A 15016-nucleotide genomic window follows, 5' to 3' on the forward strand; every position below is an offset into this window, starting at 1 on the left:
TATATATATATATATATATATATATGTATATATGTGTGTGTGTGTGTAGATGTGTGTGTATTTTTCTGTAAAGCATAACTCCAAATTATTCATGGAAAATTCACAAATTTCTCTGTAGAGCATTTCTAAAATAATGCAGTTTGGAAAACTGAAATACCTTTGTGCAATGATACTTGACATGCTATTGGCTGCCATTTGCAAATCAGCCAATCCAGAAGCACCAATTATTGTCTTTGGCACTGATTGGCTGAACCCAGCGGAAGGAAGATGGTGGATGTTAGCTTCTGTGGTACAGCAAAAATGGTTTCCACTCTGTGTATGAAAGTATATTATGTTATATTTGGTGTTTTGAAATAATAAGATAGGCAGTTCTAAGAGCTTTTCAGGATGTTTTCATGTATTTGGACTTTAGCTGTCGTCCCTCCATGGGGTCCACCGTACATAAAAATTTTAACCAGGTTCTTTACTCGTTAAAGTCCATCTTAAGTTCAGCCAGTATCATTTGAGTTTATTATCTCACATATCATTATCTATATTTAGTTGATTTATATGTATATGTCGTGTTAGCCAAACATTTTTTGTCTTTGTCCGATTTTTCTTACTGGTGACAAAAAAAATAATCTCTGATCTCGACTAGATGCGTATCGCTGCCTGTGAGCTAATTGATCAGAAAATCCCTTATTCTGTTGACTATTGAGCACTTAAATGGGAGAAATGTTCCCTGATTTCAAAAGTTTGGCTGAAGGGGTGCTTGTAATCCCAGTGTCCAGCGTGGCAGCAGAACGTGGATTCATCCTCCTGATTGAACAGTTCAGGTCCAGGAGGAAGATTCAGGCCATTAATCTCTGATCATTTAATATAATCATTTAATTTTATTGATTATATTTATATGTAGTTACTGGAGCCACAATTAGAGGTTTTTGTCACCAAAGAACAGATATGTATTCACCTGCTTGGTGCAAAGTGGCTTCTGTGTTCAGCTTGTTGCATATTAATAAACCAAATGAAAATGAAATGGAATATGTCATTATTGTCATTATTGGAGTTTCTACCAGTCAATAAAAACATCTGATCTGATGTGTGTGGATTAATATGAATGTGAAAAAATGGCCTAATTTGCTTTAGACCATTTTATGCTTCCGGGACTTTTATCAGTGTAATTACAGAAATGCTGCTAAAATTAAAAATTCCAGTTAGTTGCTCCGTTATGCCAGCAGTTAAGTTGTAAAATGCTTGAAATGAAACGTTGAGGAGCCTAAAGCTGCTCCAGAATGGTGCCACAATAAGTCACTAAAGCAGGAGCGTGTTGCAACCAAGGCTGAAACGATTAATCGTGATTAATCAGTTACTGAAATAATCATCATCTAATTTAGTAATTGGTTAACTGGAGTATATTAATCACCAGAATGAATCGATTAATCAGCTTCTTTGCACCACAAACAGCCAGAAAACAGAAAAACTGCTGAAACACTGAGTTCCTTTAAATCCAGACTAATAACTCACCTGTTTAAAGTTGATGTTGAGCCATAATAAATTAAACATTGACCAACATATTTGATGTGTATTAATGATTTAAACGATGGTCTGTTTTCGATTTTCACAACTACATGATATGTTTATGACATGTTTGAGCTGCCATGTTTGAGCTGCCATGTTGCTGAAATATGCAATACAAATAACCTCGATTAATCGATAACTAAAATAATCACGAGTAATTTCTGTTTTCTGTACCTTTACCGAAGAACACCCAGGTTTTACTTTAACACCAAGGCCATCTGTAGACCGAGAAGGACGTTTATTCATCTGGAAGGTTTGGTTCAGAATAAGCTGAGTTCAGAAAAAGGAAGTGATGGAGGAAGAAAAGAAAGAACAGAGGAAGTGAGGAGAAGGTGAGGAACCTTTAGACCTTGAAGGTTCGGGTCTCTGTGCTCGTTGGGAAGGTCAGCAGCAGGTTTTCCTGCTTGACCGACTCTGATGAAGCTGCAGATTCATGAATCAACTCTTTCCTCTCCCCGCCGCCGCTCCGCTCCCACATGGGCTCCTTCTGACAAAGAGAAGGGGATTCCTCCTCTTAGGCCTCTTTCTTCGGCACTGAGGCAATCAGACTGTTGAACACGCAGAGGGAGATGAGACATTTTAAATTAGTGTTAGGAGAGGGGGAGGCAGGGAGAAGGGGAAAATGACATTTTTCATTTTCTACAATAAAAGGTACTACATTGAATTCTCAGAGCATGACAATACGGAGGAGTAAGTAATGGAATAGGAGCAGCCGTGGTGTCTGTGTGTTAGTGGATAATGAGGAATTTAAAGATGTATGCTTCTCTGCTGCCATTCAATCAGACTCTCACCCTGTCCATGTAACAGGCCCTCGTCCCTGAGCTGCTGCAGGAAATCAAACTTTCCGGCGCAGGAGGAGACGACACGTTCAAAAATAATTTATGGTCATCAGATAAACCTCTGCTGCTCAAAGTTTCTGTCACGTGGGACAAAATCGCTGACTCAGACGTGATGGAGTCACAAAAAAATCACGAAAAACACATTTTGATTCTTCTTACATGCTGAGCAGTGAAATAATTATATTACTGCAGTAATCAGGTTTTAAACCTAAAGGGTTTTGCATGTTTGCCTCATGAAATGAAAGGCATCCATTGGTCTGTTATGGTAACAGATTTTTCTGGACGATAAATTGCAGTTATTGTGATAAACGATAATATCGTTGTTTGACACCATTTAATGATGCAAGAACACGTCCTCAAAGATCAGCACACTTTAAAATCTAATGAGCGTTTAACACTGGAAGACATTTTAAATATCCAAAATACATAAACAAAACAACTGTAGTTACAGATAAACTCCACAGTTAGCACTATCTAAAACAGAGAAGCTGATTTCTGTTTAAAACAGTGAAGACAAGAGGAAATGTTTGCTGAGGGAAACAGACGATAAAACATCCAGTAACATTCCCATCTTAGTTCCAGTTGCACCAACACAATATCTTTGTTTTTGTTCTTTTTTTACTTCCTCCACTGCTCCCACTGCTTAATGATAAGGAACATGGTATTTGTAAACTCCGGTACATTATTTAGAAATGTTACTCAGTGACATAGCAACAAAGCGACACAGTAATTTCAACTTCAGAAAACCCCGTCAGGACCAGGAGGCTCCGCGCTCAGCGCAGGGAAATATTTGTCACTGTTAGAAATGTAAACACTGTTTTGACATAATTGCTGCCCTGAGAGTGTGTGAAGTTGAGAGAAGCTCATTTATTAGCGTCTTAGCGTCCCCCGGGGGCCGTTTCCACTCCCAGGGAGCAGTCATTAGGGAGCACACACACAGCAGGAAGCCCAGCACAAAGTGCAGCATGTCTGTGGAATATCGCTGCACACATAAACCCATTAGAGTCCTGCCTCTGCACTGATTCAGTCTTTAACATTTTCAATTTGTCTGAAGATTTGTTTTGGTCTGGACAGCAAACTGAGTCACTGAAGCAGAAACATTTGGTAAAACTGAGTCAGTGTCCAAGAGTAATAAAACAATTTCATGCTGGTTTCATGACTGCGTCTCTGAACATGGATTTATTCCTACTATTAGCTTTGTAATGTAACATGAAACAGGAAACTGCAGCAGCCAATACAGTCTGTGAGTCGGTGAGAACAGAGATGTGATGTTTACACTGCAAAAACACAAAATCTTACCAAATATTTTGTCCAGTTTCTATTGCAAATATCTCAGTCCACCTGAAATGAGACAAAACTACCTCATAAGTATTTTTCAGCAAGACATGGGAGTCAATAATTCCTCAGTATTGGTGAAAAAAAAAACTTTCATTGGCAGATTATTAATGTCTTGTTATAAGTGAAATAATCTACCACAGAAACTGGAACTTTTTCATCAATATTAAGGAATTATTGACTTAAAAGAAACTCCTACATCTTACTGAAAAGTTACTTATGAGTTAGTTTTGTTTTGTTTCAACTGTTTTTAGATATTTGCACTAAATAGACTAAAATTACTTGGTAAGATTTTGTGTTTTTGCAGTGTTTATCATGTGATTTTCGAATCAAGGGAACTTTCTGGCCAAGATAAAAATAAAAATAAAATCTTGCAACTAGTCCTATTTTTTCTTATTTCACTTGATGAAAAAGTACCTTTACCTTCAGCGGATTATTTAACGTATAATCTGGGAACGTGTTTTGTTATAAGTGAAATAATCTGCCAGGAATTATTGGGTTAAAACAAGTTTTTATATCTCACTGAAAAGTAATTTGTAAGTTATTTTATTTCAAGAGTGCTAAGATATTTATGCTGGACCAAAAATACTTGGTAAGGTTCTGAGTTTTTGCAGTTTTCAGTGGGATAAATGGTTTGTCATGTGGACAGAAATGAGCTGTTATGTAGAGCAAAAACAGCCAAAGAAACAAGTTTTTCAAACCTTTTTACTTCAGTTATAGAAGAAACTGAAGCTCCAATCAGACAAAGTCCTTCAGCGAATCCATCTAGATTCTAGTGAGGCTCCCTAAGCGATGGTCCTTGAAGAGCTCTGTGCAATCAAAGAAGAGAAATGTGGGAAGATTTAGAAAGATAAAGTTTAAGCAGGCACTTCGAAGAGGTTTTGATGTTGTGGGATGGTGTCAATGCAACCAAACATTTTAACTTTTCCATTCGCAGATTCCAGCAAAATCACTGCAAGAAATAAAAACGTGGTTAGCTGGAAGTCGATTACCTCTTTATGCATTTCTGTAGCAAACACTATTATGTAATAGTTCAAACAACATAAAAGGGAACAGAGAAAACTGATCAGATTAGAGAAATGTGACCAAAATAAAATATAAAGCCTGTCTACACAGCACCAGAAGATAGTAAATTAAAACTTTTGGCATTCCTACAGAATCCAAACAAAAATAATAAAAGTTTTTTTCCATCTTTGTTCAAACTGTCGCCATGTTGTGACAGTTTATGAGAGATAATCTGTGAAAAGTTTGATCTCCTCCATGAGCGATTATTACTGTCTGAAGACTTCTGACCAAAAACAACCAATCAGAGCCAGGAGGCGGGTCTTAGTGTTGTCAATCAATCTTGTACTCGCTATCATCATCGATGGCTATGCTAACTAGTTTAGCATCCACAACAGGCTATGCTATCTGGAGTCTAGCAGAGAGCAAAAGAGGAGGAGTGATGGGCAGCGCTAAGCCCCGCCTCTTCGCTCTGATTGGTTGTTTCTGGTCAGCACTGGGCGCTAACTAGATTTGGTAATTTGTCTTTTAAACTGACAGTTTCAACAAATATTTTTTTAAAATACGTTATAAAAGTTCTGCAGCTTTAATCCTGTTTGGACTGACATTTATTTTCACATTTAAATCTGTACTGAGTGTTTGCTGGCATTTAACTTTTTAATTTTATAAAATCTGTTTTTACCTGCCAAAGACGTCGCCTGGTCCGGTCAGATTTCCTGGTGGGTTTGATGTTGTTGAAGGAATGTTCAGATTATAACATCCTTCACCTCTGGCAAATAAAGAGACGTTGATGAATAGTTCAAGGCCAAAGCGAAGGGAAGGAGGAATGTGTTGATTTTCTAAGAGAATCGAAACAAAACTCCAACTTCCTCCTCCTCCTCACATCCTGCCTGGTTTTTCTGGTCATACATCAATATGAGGTTTTTGTGCCTGATAAATTCAGTCCTCAGCATTCAGATGTTACATCCTCAGCCCCTCTGAAGCACATTGTACAAGCAAAGCAGAATGTTCCTCCATTCACACACACACACACACACCTATGCAACAACACACACGTTTGTTCTCCCACTGTATACATTCAGCCGTACATGTGCAAACAGATAGACACTCGTAGAAATAGATGTTTTCAAAAAGCTTGCAAATTCCATTACAGTCCTAAAAGGATTTGGGTTAATTTAGTAAATAGTGGGTGAGAGCTGCCACTGGAGCTGAGAGAGGGCGAGGTGTCTCTGCACACGCTGCCGTCTCACTGTGGGCTTTGTGTGTGTGTGTGTGTGTGTAAGAAACGTTGACTGTGTGAAGCGGAGAGTCCTGGAAGGAGCGGCGGCGGCGGCGGTCTAAACCCAGCCACACTCTCCACAGATAGCGCTTCTTTCTCATTTGCTCTGGCCCTATTTTAATAATAGCTGTGCATAAGTAATTTCTAAAAGGCCAGGCAGGCACACAGGCGTGGGCGGGGGGAAATTAAACTCATTTTATCTGTGAGCAGGTGGATTCCTATTTATCATTAACATGCATAGAATTTGCACAATGTTATTTCTTGCTGCTGCTACTGATGGCGCGTCATCCAAATAATGTCAGAGGAGGGTCTCTGCCTTTTTTTTTTTTTTTTTTTTTGCTTATGCTGGAGTGAAATTCATAGATAAAGGTACTGGGGCTTTTTTTCTTTTTCTTGCAATTTTCTGCAAACGGAAACTAATTCTGGGAAGCTTCTTATTACAGTGCAGGCTCATTTGGTTTGCATTAAAAGAGGACAGGGGCGACATTAGGATTTCTGCCAGATTTCCAAGAGATGCTCCAACATTGGCTCTTATATCATTAGTAACGCCCCCCCTGCTCTCCGTCTTCTTACAGAAACCCTTTTCCTCTTTTAACTGGCATTAAACAATCTCTAGTCATTATTGGCCCAATAATAAAACTGGAATATATTTGACTTCCTGATTTAGATCCTATCAAAATATTGGAATGTAAATGTGTCATTTTGCACACATGATACGGAGGTTTAATAATTGCTTGGAGTTATTTCAGCATAATTCAACACCAGGATTAATTGTCATTTATTTAACATTAGGATTCTGCTCTTTCTTTTGTTTTGGATTCTTAATCTTTTTTTTGTGCAGCATATTTAGGAGCTCTGACAAATTTAAAGTCCTAACTTTGATCATGTTGATGCATTTTAGTTTTTCTGTTTCGTTTAAAGTGTCAAAACTGTGAATTTATTGTTTGGTTCAATCCAGTTTGTGTCGGTAAATAGTGAATAAACTAAAACAGCAAATAATCATATTTTTCTTCAAGATTGTGCCACATGATTCAATACAAAGTTGGTTTTTAGTCTTTTGTGGCTCAAATCATGGTTACGTCTGAAAACTGCAAAAACACGAAATCTCATGAACTATTTCTGGTCTAGTTTCTAGTGCAGGGATCTTAGTACATTTGAAATAAGACAAAATTAACTCAGAAGTAACTTTTCAACAAGCAGTAGCAGCTTGATTTAAGTCAATAATTCCTTCATATTGATTATAAAGTTCTATTTACTCTGACAGATTATTTCACTCAACATGAGAAAATATTATGTTATCAATGAAATAATTTGCTAATGAAACTGGAACTTTTTCACTAATATTAGAGGAATATTGACTTAAAGCAACAAGCTGAAAAGTTACTTCTACGTTAGTTTTTGTCTTAATTCAAATCTCGACTGAAAATACTTGGTAAAATGTCATGTTTTTCAGTGAAGAGGCTAAAGACTTCCCGTCACCTCAGCATCATGTTGTTTTAGCGTTGCATCAACATGTCAGGCTGTACAGTAGGGGAGCTTCGTGTGTGTGTTTAGGTGTGTGTGCAGGCAGGATTAGACCAGTCATTCACACCAGTGTTTACAGCGATGAAGAGCGAGATGATGATGATGATGTGTGTCTCCTTTTCTCCCCCTGATAAATGGCAGCATGGCAGCTCTGCGGCTCCTGACAGCCAGCCAGGCAGCAGCCAGCAGCCATTGTTTTCTAATGTGTTTCACTCTGCCAGCGCTGATCCTTTGCTAAGGTACTTACCAAGCCATTGTTGTCTAAGTATGCTATTTTCTGGCTGGGCACCTCCACTATAGAATAGGGTGCTTTCCCCCCTTTCTTTCTTTTTTTTTCCTCAAAAGCAGAGGTTTGTTACAGTCGCCGTCATGCTAATCCTGCTGTGTGATATGTATATGTGTCAACACTGAGAAAGAGAGGGGGAGCAGGAAGAGTCTGAACGCAGCAGAGGGATGAAGTGACAGACAGACAGTCCTATTCTGCTCTTCCTGTCCTCACTGACACCAAATTACTGTTTATCAAAATAAGACGAGCTGCGTCTAATAATCAGGATATGTTGGCGATGCATCGCCTCTAATTGGTGCCAGTCTTATCGTATTTCCACTGAGACGCTCATGGAGCAGGTCAAAGGGAAACTTCAGCTGCAGGAATGAGGATTATTCGTTTATATCTGCGTTATGTGGAAATAAACTCTTCTTGTTGTTTGGAAAATGTGTGTCTACACAAAACCTTGCCGAGCATTTGGTCTGGTTTCTAGTTGCTTGAAAACTAATTTACAGGTCACTTTTCTACAGGTTATAACTGATTATTTTGAGTAAATATTTCCTTAATATTGATGATAAAGTTCAAGTTCCACTGGCAGATTATTTCACTGACAAGATATTTTTCTACTGTAATAAGTGAAACTCCCATACCTTGGTGCAAATGTACTGTAAGCTAGTTTTGTCTTATTTTAAGTGTACTAAGATATCTGCACTGGAAACTGAACTGGGGTTGATGCTCTTTAACTCGGCAAAAACACAAAATCTTACCAAGTTTGATTTTCTACTGCAAACATCTTAGAACACCTGAATTAATTAAAAACAACTTACAAGTAACTCTTCAGCCAGATACAGGAGCTTGTTTAGGTCAATGATGCCTTAATATTGATGATAAAGTTCTAGTTCACTGGCAGATTATTTCACTGATAACAGGGAAAATCTGTTTGTACTTTTTCCATCAATATTAAGTAATTATTTACTCAAAACAAGCTCTGACATCCTGCAGTCAGTTTTGCCTGATCTCAGGCGTATTTAGATATTCGCACCACAAACTAGACCAAAAATACTTGGTGAGATTTTGTGTCTTTGCAGTAAAAAATCCTGGAAATGACATTCACCCTGTTTGATTCTTAGAGTTTGGTGTCTCACCAAGTATTAGCTATAAATATGAATTTATCCAACAAAGTTTGGCTGCAAATGTTAAGAGGATGTATGAATCTGAATTATAGCAGCCACATTTTACTGAGGGTGTCCAATATGTGGTCTGGGGGCCAATTGTGGCCCTTGAAATGACGACAAGTCGAGTCAAAATGTGGCCATTAAAATGGAAATCAACTGTTGACCCCAAAAATTTGGAAATTGTGTGTTTTTATTTTAATAATGAAACACTCTGAAGCTTATTTTTAATGTTTTGGATCTTAAAGGATTTACAGATTTCATTAAAAATTGTTTATTATCAAGTAGGTTAAACTGAAAAACAGAAAAATCACTTTAAACATATCCTGCCTTTTTAATGTAATGAATCTTGTGACCCATTAAATTTGCCAGAAGCAAAAAGTTTGATCTAAATCTAAAAATATTCCCTTCTCATTTCCTGGTTCTGAAAATCTTCCCCACATGATTCGGAAACCAGACCCGCCTGGTGAAACTGATTAAATGTTTGATTCGAATCTTTAATCACAAATAAACACCAGCAGGACTCAAAAAATATTATTTTTGCTACTGCAAATGTTTCCAGGAAAAAACTTTAGAGAAAAAGAAAAAACAATTGTAGATTTATAACAGTAAAACAGAAACAGGCAGTGATGATGCAGTTACATGTAATAATAATAGTAAACATTATAATTATGTCTTAAGGAAATACCCTTAGGTTAGTTTTATTTTTCTGTCAGAAATAGTAATACTTTTTATTTAAATACGTTTTATTTGGATCTATTAATAACTTAGAAGTTGATTTTTAGTGCAGCAGTAAAGACATTAAGCATTTCTTTGCTGTTATAAATCATTACACAGGCTGTATTTTAATTACCAGTCTTAATATTTGTTCTCCCCATTTCTGATCCACTCTGCAAATGTCATTCCTGCATGTTGATGATGGGACAGAAAATCCTGATTTAGAAACATTTTGAACCCTGCTTTCCCCCTAAGTAGATTATAAACATTTATAATTACGTGTTATCATACCGTCCTGCCCAGCATATTGCAAAAAATACATATAAATAAATAAGTAAAAGTTCCGTGGGCTAATTTTTCCCTGGGTGCGGTGCAGAGGGAGATCAGAGTTAATGCAGAAGCGCCTATCGGAGCCTGCATCGCACATGCTAACAAGCTTAGGATAAGCCCGGCCTGGATGGTTTGAGGGTTGAATTTCTGGAACCGGCGCCGTTTCTGCATCCAAATCTCACTTCAGCAGAAACCAGAGGGTGATTCCTCTGCTTAAAAAAATATTAAAAAATTAGTGCTAGTGCATATTTTTTTCTGCAAGGAAAGGAGGTTTGATACCTGGCAAGAAGAAAATGCTCTGTATGTAAAAAAATCTTCTTGAGACGGCTAATCAGCTGTAAACACGCATTAAGAGATTTACAGGCAGCCCAGGGAAAGCCTCACTACATTGTTGACTCATTTAAAGATGCCAACATCTCAACTTTGTGCTCTGCTAACAAACGCGCCGTGTTAAGTTGGTACTCTGCACTTCTGTCTGTAAATCGGAGGATCTGCCGTGAGCATGTCAGGCTGCGGGGCTCCAACATGATAAATCCTGTTTGTGGGTCTGACTGCGCTCAGCACGGAGCGGGACGGAGGCGACAAAATAAAGGTCTGCACATTAAAAACAGATAGGAAATGTTTGCACACTGACTTGGGTGTGTTGAGTTTTACTTGAGTAATTTTATTATGAAGTATCTCTACTCTTAAGTAACATTTCTGGACTTTCCACCCACTGAATGAAAAACAAACGTTTTAATTAAAAACTCACCTGCAGTTTCTGTTAAAGTTTCATAAGTTTTTATTGAAAGAAACTGATTTGGAAAAAAAATATTTTGCCTGATTTCGTTGTATTTTGTTATTTATATGAATTATTGTCATTTTCGTCCTTAAAAATGCTCTCAGTGTCTTCAGAGGTTTTCATGTCGTTTCCTTTAGTGGTTCTTGGTGCAGCGCCCCCACAGGCGAGGAGGGGAACAGGTTTATAAAAGGGTTTTACTCAGCAAACTGAAAATATAACAAATTCTGCAACTTTGGTCTCTAATCGAACCGAATCTACTGGACTATGAGGACATCTGTTCTCAGGTTTTAGTTTTTTATTCTATGAAACAGATCATTACACCGAGCTTATCTTGGGACAACATTTCATCTCCTCATCAGACAAAGCTCACTTCCAACTCCAAAACATTCCTGATAAAGTTAACTTATAATATCTTCAATATTTAGTTTTAGATTTTTTTAGATCCATAAACTCTAAAAACGAGCTTTTAGGCTCATTTTAAGCTATTTAACAGTTTTTAATCACTTTTAGGAGATAAAAAGTGAGCATGAGGAAGAGCCAGAGCTGATGTAAAGTTAATATTTATCTAAGTTTTCCTTTCCCCTACTGGTTCGCTAACTGTCGCTCTGTCTGCACCGCTCGCTGTCTTTCCGTCTGCCTCTTTTCTCTCCTAATGATAATTCAGAACATCACAGATTTGGCACTTGTAGCAGGTCTCGCAGAAAAATTAATTAATGCAAACTCCAAGTGCTATCGAAATTATACATTTGGAGAGCAGGCAGATAGAGAGAAAGAGAGGGGGAGAGATGTGAGGACGCTCTGGTCTCATTAAGAGAGCAGGCAGAGTGAAATTAGTCTGAATATAATGACAGGCCACACTATCTCATGTAAAAACAGCCCTGTTTTCCTCTCTCATTCATTGGCACTAGTAATTAGTTTTGGCCCTAAAACTGTCACCCTTTACTCTAGAAAAGGCAGATGTGATTTGAGGTGCAATTTAATCTTGCTTTAATGAAGAACTAATGGACGCATTGCAAATTACTTTTTTTTTCCACCCTCCATGTGTGATTGAACAGGGGGGCTTGGGGAGAAAAAAAATCTATTTCCTGCTTTTGAAAAGATCAAGAGTATCTTTGATAATGGTGAGAGCGTCACCGGCAGCTCCTCTGCATCGAGCCAACAAGCTCTTTTAGGTGAATCACAATTCAGCGGAGAGAGGAGGCCACAATTAGCGACAAAGCAGAGAGAGCGCCGCGGGGCCCGGCCAGGCAAAAAGCCCCCGGTGCAGCGGGCCTGGCTGGAGGTGTCGCCCCGCAACAATGAGGCTTGACAAATTACCCCTTAAAAAGAAGGAAAAGATGTACTGCTAATTTTCAATTACACCTATAATGCATTTCTGATTGGAGAGAGAACGAACAGTCATATTCTCAACTCTGCCTCTCTCTAGGAGCCAGAGTGTGTTACCATTAAATGGCCTGGTGTTTAAAATGACAGACACCACATATGATGGAGAATCAAATCATTTCCTGCAATTACTCTGAATTTTTTGACAAATTATAATCACATGCATTGCAAAAAGCGGGAAAAAATGTCATTTCCTCCTGATTTCACCTTATTTTGGGGGGAATATTGCAGAGGAAGCGTCCGCCTGCAGCTCTGTAAACCACTTAAGCCACACTGTGTTTCAAACTGGCATCGCTAACAGATGATGTTGTGGAGAATGTATCAAGGCCAAATAATAGTCCTTGAAATGGCTGAAAGGCGATGTGAGGAGTGAGGAGGGTCAGACATGTGGAACATGTGTATCTGTCGTTTTTATGTCTGTGTGCGTGAATGTGAGTGGAGCCGGAGCGAAGCAGAAAGCCTAATGGGAGTGGGCTTAACTCCTGCACACAGCCGCGCTACATATCTGATTACTGGGACCAGTAATTTTCTTTCCTTAAATAAGGAAGAAATTGGATAGGATGAATGAAATTTGGCTGTCATACTGCAGTGATGGTGCAGCAGGGAGATTATGTGTTTCACATAATCGTTCATCATTTCCCAACCAGTGTTCGGGCTTAGCATAATGGAATTGGTAAACTGGTTTAAATCAGGACGTGAGGAGCGACTATCAGGCAGACTGTGGTAATGTCTTCAGACCCAGCACACACACACACACACACACACACACACACACACACACACACACACACACGGAGCTACACACAGCACATCATCTTCACCTCTCCTTCCCAAGTGCCGGCACATTAAAATGTTTCTTTTTCCATTCATCTTTAATAACAATAAAAAACAAACACTTCTATTCTTATTTCACTGAAATTAGAAAACTGTTATATTTTCTTTTATAATCTGTCATTGACAGCTTTTATTTATTTTCTTATGTGTGTCTAAGTTCAAAATTAATTTAAAAATAAAAAAGCCTTTGCTAAAACAGTAAAACGCAGCCGGATGTTTTCTTACTGAAAAAACTGAATAATAAGCAAAATCTAAATCCAATGTATTAATAATCACATTTTAAAAACAGCAGGTTTGTCTAACCAATACGTTTCCTTTTGTAAATCAAACAGCAGACATTGTAATTACGACCTGCAGGTGTTTGCTGGATGTTAACAATATTCAGTTTTTAATTTTTGTTATTGCATTAAGTAAGCAGAAGCTTAACGAGAACTTTTTTAATGACAAATGATGCTTTATGTAAGCTTTCAGTTTGACAATAAATATTTTTATTGTTGTAATTGCATTACAAAATAATTCTTATTTGATCATCTTGGTTTAACTTGAGTTTATAATTCTCGTTTAGTTCCCAAATTGCTTTTTTGTTAAATATTTGAGAATAAATGGTGGAAATTTGTTTGGGTTTTGTCAGATACTGTAGGAACTTCATAACTCTGGCAACATTTCTGCTTCTGTTCATTCATTCATCATCTGCTGATGCACATTGGAGCTGCAGAAGGCCAACCGGTGGCCACTAGGTGTCACAGTCACTGTTTCTAACAGATTCATCAAACATCTTCTCTCCTCACCGCTGCACAACCTGAAGATGTAAATAAATAATGCAAAAATAATAAACTATAAAGAAGCTGAACTGATTTGGGGTTTGTGGGAGAAAATGTTGCTGGAAAATGTAAAGTCATTAAAAGTTTTGTTTTTTTCAACCTTTGACCTCTGATTTCATGCACCTGTGAGTGAAAGCGGCCAATTTAAAACACCTTTCTTTCTGTTCAGTGTCTACTTTTTGTTTTTGTTAGATGTGGAAGTAAATATATGAAGCATTTTTTAAAAGTTTGCATGTTCTCCTTGTGCATACCTGGGTTTTCTCTGGGTACTCCTGCTTCCTCCTCAGCCAACGTCCATGCCAATATCATCATCTGACCACTGGAGGGCGCTCATGAACTGTGTATAAAGAATTTAACTTTCAGCCAAAGATGTTAAAAGAATGTAAAAAGAAAATGTCAAAAATAAATTAGTCAGTAAACGGATCGATCCAAAGTATTGATGTCAATTCAGTATCAATATCTGATCAATCAGCAAGGTAAGATCAATACTTTAGTATCAGATTCTTGAAATTTTATTTTTGTATTGTAGTTTTTAATTCTACCTAAAAAATTCTTAATTTTTTTCTCAGTTGCTAAAGTTGTTTTTCTTTTCTTTTTTTTTTTTTTGCACTTTGTTCATTTAGGGAAAAAAAAGTGCAGAAATTGGCTCTACTGTTTCTGTTTGTCTTGTTAATGTTATTTACATATTTTGTAGACACCTGCAAGTTTTGTCCAACTTTTTAAACTAAATAATTAAAAGGAAAAACCACAAAAACACCTAAAGGTAAGAAGTTTGATTATACATCTAATTAAAGTAATAAAAAGTATTGGTATCGGTATCAGCGATACTGTCCCTGTATTTATCAGATCGATAACAAAATATGAAGTATCGCACATAACAGCATACTATAAGTACTACTGTTTGATTCACATACTGTTATAAAATGTAGCTTTTTAGAAAATGTGCTTCATTTAGAGCAACGTGTCTGGGGGTAGTGATAAACTCAGACCTGAACCTTCAGAGCCACATAAAGATGGTTACAAAGTCAGGCTTCTGTCACCTGAAGAACATTTCCCCAGATCAAAGGACTAATGTCTCAGCATTACAGAAACTCCTCCATGCGTTTATCTTTAGTCGCATTGATTACTGCAACAGCATCTTCACAGGACTGACTAAAAAAATCAACCAGCTGATCTA

General features: G+C 37.6%; 1 long non-coding RNA gene across 1 annotated transcript in view; it reads right to left on the bottom strand.

Moving 5' to 3' along the window:
- Nucleotides 1–1665: 1665 nt before the first annotated feature.
- LOC106956640 (uncharacterized) overlaps nucleotides 1666–15016 on the bottom strand; it is a 19023-nt gene continuing 5672 nt past the window's right edge. Inside the window, exons 2-3 of the long non-coding RNA XR_001426805.1 lie at nucleotides 4433–4540; nucleotides 1666–2105 (exon numbers count right to left, since the gene is read on the bottom strand). This is a non-coding gene — a long non-coding RNA (uncharacterized LOC106956640). The remainder of the gene's footprint in view (nucleotides 2106–4432; nucleotides 4541–15016) is intronic.

The sequence above is a fragment of the Poecilia latipinna genome, unplaced genomic scaffold (assembly GCF_001443285.1).
Source record: "Poecilia latipinna isolate Pla-1442-1.1 unplaced genomic scaffold, P_latipinna-1.0 Scaffold836, whole genome shotgun sequence".
In the NCBI taxonomy this organism is placed as follows: Eukaryota; Metazoa; Chordata; class Actinopteri; order Cyprinodontiformes; family Poeciliidae; genus Poecilia; species Poecilia latipinna.